This window comes from Felis catus, chromosome F2 (assembly GCF_018350175.1).
Source record: "Felis catus isolate Fca126 chromosome F2, F.catus_Fca126_mat1.0, whole genome shotgun sequence".
Classification (NCBI taxonomy): domain Eukaryota; kingdom Metazoa; phylum Chordata; class Mammalia; order Carnivora; family Felidae; genus Felis; species Felis catus.
The window spans coordinates 33,112,078-33,119,563 of NC_058385.1; positions in this window are offsets into that span (position 1 = coordinate 33,112,078).

Below are 7,486 nucleotides of genomic sequence, written 5' to 3' on the forward strand. Positions count from 1 at the left end.
ACTGGAGCAGGAAAGCACTATGCTTGATCTTAGAACACTAATCTCCATGAAGCCCATGGTAATGGCTTATTCCAAATTTAAAGATATTGTGGAAGAATAGATAGTAGATTTTGTGAGTTGGCTAAATTGGTGACAGGTTGTAATCCAAAACTTATCCCACGAGCAAAAGCATATTAGAACTTGGCTCCAGAATTTTGTCACAATTAAAAAAAAAAACTGGCATAAATGTTACTTGTGTGCATTTTAGTCAGCTTTCTTAAATTGTTGATTCTCATGACAATTTCCTCATATCTTGTCAGGATCTATAATGGTTTGGTGGAATACATTTGCTAACACCAACAATCACTGTTTTAAAAAGCATGTAAACTAGAAAAATATTCCTTCAAGTGCCAGCTATAAATGCAAAAAAATGAGGCATCTACAATCAGATTTATTAAAATTAATTCTCTATGTCCCAAGGTATCAGTGTGGCTCACATAGTGTTTGTATGTCTTCCATTTTCCACAGGGAGATGTTAATAGTGATACCACATTCACAGACATTTTCCCAAGACTCGGGTAGGTATACGAGGGAGACCTTTCCCATCTCAGCAGCCTCTTTCTCAAGCTTTTCAACAATTTACTTTCTGATTCCACTAATCTTCTCTTTTTCCAGTCCCAGATCCCAAATATATATGTTTAATGCCCAGAGTTTTTAAGTAGTCCTTCCAATGTTTGCATGAAATTATCACATTCAGTCTTTGTATATATTATTTACATAAAATATGGTATATAGATGAAGAAAGATAACAGCACTGTTTCATTCTACGGTTTACTAACAGTTCTTTGAGCATTGTCTTTGGTTTGGAACCATACAATTAAGAACAAACTTTTTTTTAATGAAGGATATACCGTGAAAATCCATTATAATGACAAAAGGACCCAGAATTACATAAGGAGCAAATGGAAAGAACAGAAAGAGGGGAGAGGGGGATAGGCACTGGAAAATGAGAAGATCTGGGCTGTAATTTAGAAAAGGATAGAAAAGGGAGCAATGGGGTGAAAATTACAGATATAGATTTGGACTAAATTGAAAGAAAGAAGTAACAAGAGCTGTAAAATAAAATGTGATGCCCCAGGAGGTAGAACATATTCCATCACTGAAGGTGTTTAAGAAAAAATAAGACAAGCATCTGTCTGGAAAACTTCAAGTTATGTGTCTATAGTCAAATGCTCTACCACTGAGCTAAACCTCCTGAAGTTATGTGTCTGAATGACTTCTAAAGTCTCTTCCACTTGTAAAAGTCTCTGAACTTTTCATCCACTCTGAAATTAGTAAACAGAACTCTCTATTGCAAACAGAACTGGCCATGAACTTTTACAACAACAGTGAAGAAACATCAGTCCCTCCAAACCTTAATATTCTCCAAACATTAAAAATGTTACTATAACTCCTTAAATATAGGTTTTACTTAATTTTTATTTGTTAAAATCTCAAAAATTTTTAACTCAAAGTAGTTGAATGCTTATGATTTTCTCATATTAATGAGCTCTTCAATAAAATATATTTCTAATATTTTAAAAGGTTTCGATCCTTTGGTATACAGTCCTAGTATATTTCCTTATGGTTTTTCTTTTTTTGAGTTTTAGGTAAGTAATTTTATTTATTTATTTATTTATTTATTTATTTATTTATTTTATTGTCAAGTTAGCTAACATACAGTGTAGTCTTGGCTTCAGGAATGGATTCCTGTGATTCATCACTTACATACAACACCCAGTATTCATCCCAACAGGTGCCCTCCTCATTGCCCATCACCCACCTCCCCCAGTGCCCTACTCTCGTCAACCCTCAGTTTATTCTCTGTATTTAAGAGTCTCTTATGGTTTGGGGGCGCCTGGGTGGCTAAGTCAGTTGAGTGTTTAACTTCTGCTCAGGTCATGATCTCACAGTTCATGGGTTCGAGCCCTCCATCGGGCTCTGTGCTGACAGCTCGGAGCCTGGAGCCTGCTTTGGATTCTGTGTCCCTCTCTCTGTCTGCCTCTCCCTCACTCATGCTCTCTCTCTCTCTCTCTCTGAAGAATAAATAAATATTTTTAAAAATTAAAAAAAAAAGAGTCTCTATGGTTTGCCTCCCTCTCTGTTTGTAACTTACTTTACCTTCCCTTCCCCTATGGTCTTCTGTTAAGTTCCTTTAATTCCAGATATGAGTGAAATCATATGATACCTGTCTTTCTCTGACTGACTTATTTATTTCACTTAGCATAATACCCTCCAGTTCCATCCACGTTGCTGCAAATGGCAAGATTTCATTCTTTTTCATCACCAAGTAGTATTCTATTATATATACAAACCACATCTTCTTTATCCATTAGTCCTAATATATTTCATAGGAATGAACTACCAATTGCATATTTAATTCCAAGGAAGGAAGATGGTTAATTTTAGTGTTCTTTTAGGTTACTATTACAGCCTTGGTGAAGAGCACAATGGTTTAGGATAACATCTTAGGCACTGGACAGATGGGGATTCTTGTTCAGGCTGTCCCAATGACTTAGCTATGTGGACTTCTGCCAACCAACCTTCCTATCTGAGCCTGTTTCTTCATCTGTGAAATATAGATAACATCACTGTCTATTTTATATTATTATTGTAAATAAAATAATACATACAAAGTATCTATCATAGTATATGGCATATAGTGATCATTCAATAAATAGTAGCTGCTGTTACTGTTTCTTCTGTCAAGAAAATTCTGCCATTTACAGCAATATGGATAAAGCTTGAAAGCATTATGCTATATGAAATAAGTCAGGCAGAAAAAGACAAATACTGTATGATCTCACTTATCTATCAATATTAAAAAAAACACAACTCATGGAAACAGAGAACAGATTGGTGGCTGCCCAAGGGGGCAGGGGAAGGGGATAAATGAGTGAAGGTGGTCAAAAGGTACCAACTTATAGTTGTAAGATAAATAAGTCCTGGGGATGCAATATACAACAAGGTGACTATAGTTAATAATTCTGTACTGTATATTTGCAAGTTGCTAATGAAACTGGCATTCATCTTGTCAGTTCGGATGAAGACATGAACAATGAAGGTCATATTGCCTCCAAGCATGGCTGGGCCAGTCCAGGAAGCTGTCAAAATGCAACCCTACTAGCTTACAAGTAGTTAATCAGTACTATGTTAAAGATAGGATCAATCACCAGATGTACCTAATGAAATCTTCAACATACAGAATAAAGATATTTTTCAAATTTCAAGTTTCTTGAGATGGAAAAGATCTTTGGGGGACCAGAAAAACTGGCACCAGAGCACCTGCTAGCATGAATCACGGGCCTCCAATCAACAGCGTCCAACCTCTCAGGAGACCACTGCCCTAAACTTTTGCTCTTTAAAACCCTTACTTGCAAGCCATTGGGGAGTTCAGGACTGTAGAACATTAGCTCCCCATTCTCCTGGGTCGTGCCACACCAACAAATAACTTATCTTTCTTCACTGCAAAAGCTCAGTGTTACTTTTTATTGGCCTCCTGCACATCAGGTAGACAAACTCTTATTTGGTTAGGTGACACTAACCAAATATATCTTACAGGTTCTCATCACACACACACAAAAATTGTTAAGCATGTGAGGTTATGAATGTTAACTAAACATATTGTGGTAATCATTTTGCAGTATATACATATATCAAATCATTATGTTGTACAGCTTAAACTAATATAATGTTATATATATATATTTTGTATCTCAACAAAACTGAAAAAATTATGTCATGGCGACTTTCAGACATTGAAATAAAAGCTACAAGGAAGAGGAGAAAGAAAAAGAGGAGAATTGGGAGTAAAGGGGAGCAGAAGAAAATTTATCCTATCCCACGTAATAAATCAAAAGGAAAATTTGGATGATAACGCAAGGCTAATGACTTCTGACTTCATATTTTATTTAAAAACTCATTAACTCTTCCTGCAATATGAATATTTTTATAGAAATAGCTAAAATTTTCTAAGTTTTTGATTGAAACCAAAAAAAAGAAAAGAAAAGAAAAGAAAAGAAAAGAAAAGACCTAAACTGACTCATTAAGTTTTATGCTATTAGTATTATTTTTCAACTCAGTCACTATATTTTCTTGTTCATTGAGTCATGGACCAACAGTTAAGAAATATTCATGGAAGACAAAATATTCAGTGTGTAAAAAATACAGTGTGTAAAAGCTCAAACAAAATATTTGTAGAAACCTAAAATCAACTCCAAGTACTAAAAATTATTTGTCCAAAGAGAAAGATAGAGGGGCACCTGGGTGGCTCAGTTGGTTAAGTGTCTGACTTCAGCTCAAGTCATGATCTCACGGTCTGTGGGTTGGGGCCCTGTGTTGGGATCTATGCTGATAGGTCGGAGCCTGGAGCTTGCTTCAGATTCTGTGTCTCCCTCTCTCTCTGCCTCTCATCCACTTGCTCTCTCTCTCTCTCTCTCTCTCTCTTTCTCTCTCAAAAATAAATAAACATTAAAAAAATAAAAAAGAGGGAAAGATAGAGAAACTAAGAAAATAGCATCATTACTTTCAAGTCAAAATGTAGTAAATATTTAAAAAATTAAAAGTTATTCTTGCAAGTCTCATGAAGACAGACTTAGGTTCAATAGATCTCTGATGAAATACAAGGGACTCCATGGCCAGAGGTGACAGTACAACACTGAGGCTAAGAGCCTGGATCTTTTCTTTCCATTGGATATTCTTACCTGCTTTGTCAAAGATTAGTTGGCCATACATTTGTGGGTCCATTTCTGGTTCTCTATTCTGTTCCATCGATCTATGTGTCTGTTTTTATACCAGTACCATACTGTCTTGATGATTACAGTTTTGTAATACAGCTTGAAGTCTGAAATTGTGATGCCTCCAGATCTGATATTTTTTTTCAAGATTACTTTGGCTATTAGGGGTCTTTTCTGGTTCTACACAAATTTTAGGATTGTTTGTTCTAGCTTCAGTGAAAAATGCTGGTGCTATTTTGATAGGGACCGCATTGGATGTGTAGATTGCTTTGGATAGTACACACATTTTGACAATATTTGCTCTTGCAACCCATGAGCATGGAATGTTTTTCCATTTCTTTATGTCTTCTTCAATTTCTTTCATAAGCAATTCTATAGTTTTCAGCATACAGATATCCAATGGGTAAAAAGACAGTCTCTTCAACAAATGGTGTTGGGAAAACTGGACAGCAACATGTAGAAGAATGAAACTAAACCACTTTCTTATACCATACACAAAAATAAATTCAAATGGATGAAAGACCTAAAAATGTAAAGCAGGAAATCATGAAAATCCTGGAGGACAACACAGGCAGCAACCTCTTTGACCTTGGCTGTATGCAACTTCCTACTAGGCATGTCTCTGGAGTGAAGGAAAACAAAAGCAAAAGTGAACTACTGGGACCTCATCAAGATAAAAAGCTTCTGCACAGCAAAGGAGACAATCAGCAAAACTATAGGCAACCTTTAGAATGGAGAAGATATTGCAAATGACATACATATCTGATAAAGGGTTAGCATCCAAAATCTATAAAGAACTTTTCAAATTCCACATCCAAAACAAACAATCCAGTTAAAAAAATGGGCAGAAGACATTAGACATTTTTCCAAATAAGACATCCAGATGGCTAACAGGCACATGAAAAGATGCTCAACATCACTCATCATCAGGGAAATAGAAATCAAAACTACAATGAGATGTCACCTCAGAATGGCTAAAATTAACAACACAAGAAACAACAAGTGTTGGTGAGGATGCAGAGAAAGAGGAACCCTCATCCACTCTGGTGGTATAGCCACTCTGGGAAACAGTATGGAGGTTACTCAAAAAGTTAAAAATAGAACTACCCTACAACCCAGCAATGGCACTACTAGGTATTTATCCAAAGGATACAAAAATGCTGATTCAAAGGGGCACATGTATCCCAATGCTTATAGCAGGGCTATCAACAATAGCCAAATTATGGAAAGTGCCCAAATGTCCATCGACTGATGAATGGATAAAGAAGATGTGGTATGTATATGATATACACAGTGTGTATATGATATACATATATATATATATAACGTTATGTATATGTATGTATATGTATATATATGTATGTGTATATATGTACATATATGTATATGTATGTATATGTATGTATGTATATCAAGTTATATATATCAAGTACATATATACATATGACACATGTATATATGATGTATATATGATACATATATGATATATATCAAGTTATATATATATCAAGTTATTGCTATATATATAGTAATATATACACAGTTACTTGAACAGTTTCGTGCTTTTTGTCAGAATCAGAAATTAAGTAAATATGTTCCATGTAACATACATATAAGTCATTTCTTAGGCCAAGTACTTGATCTTTTATTTCTACCTTTTTTATTCTACCAAGTCTTAGGCTTACAATTTCTAGTCTATAGTAAATACATTCAGGAAAGCAGTGACAACCTTAGAGACCAAGTACCATCAAAAAGGATGAAATTTTGTCATTTGTATCAGTGTGGATAGAATTAGAGTGTATTATGCTAAGTGAAATAATCACTAAGAGAAAGACAAATATCATATATTACTCATAAGAAAAAAACAGATGAACATAGGGGAAGGGGAGGAAAAACAAAATAGATAAAAATGAGAGGGAGACAAACCATAGGAGACTCCTAAATATAGAGAACAAACTGAGGGATGCTGGAGGGGAGGCGAGTGGGAGAATGGACCAAATGGGGGATGGGCATTAAAGAGGGCACTTGTTGGGATGAGCATTGGTTATTATATGTAAGTGACAAATCACTAAACTCTACTCCTGAAATAGATACTACACCATATGTTAACTAACATGAAGTTAAATTAAAAAAAAAAAAAAAAAAACCTGGATCTTGGACATGGAAAGGTCTGGGTCAAATTCTAGCTGCACCACTTTCTAGCTGCATGAAATTGGGCAAGTCCTCAACATCTCTGATTCTTAGATTCCTTCTCTATAGAATGAGGATAACAATAGCACCTGATAGGATTGTAATAATGCATGATAAATGCTTAGCAAAGTACCTGACCAAGGCAATAAGCTAAGACCAAGCTAATAAGATTATCAAAATTAAGAACCCTTAAGCAAGACAGATGGCTACTTTCCTGGCTTATTCAAGGATAAGCAAGAAACAATTCCTGCTTTAAAAGAGCTTTACCTAGGATTCCAAACAAGACTCCATGATCTGACACTCCATAAAGCAAAGCAGAGGAAAAGAAACCCCTAGAGAAAAATTGCCTCTAGCACAAAAAAGCCCAGTTCCAGCTTTGCATTTTATTAACACATTGGGAGAAATTTAAAGTAATCTGGTAACATAGTTCTTTAAATGGGATTTTTCTCACATTATTTCAATAGTACCTTTCAACACTCAAGTAAACATATCCATTTGGAACCTAGTCTTCCACAAAGAGCAAATCAGGAGGGAAAATAGTT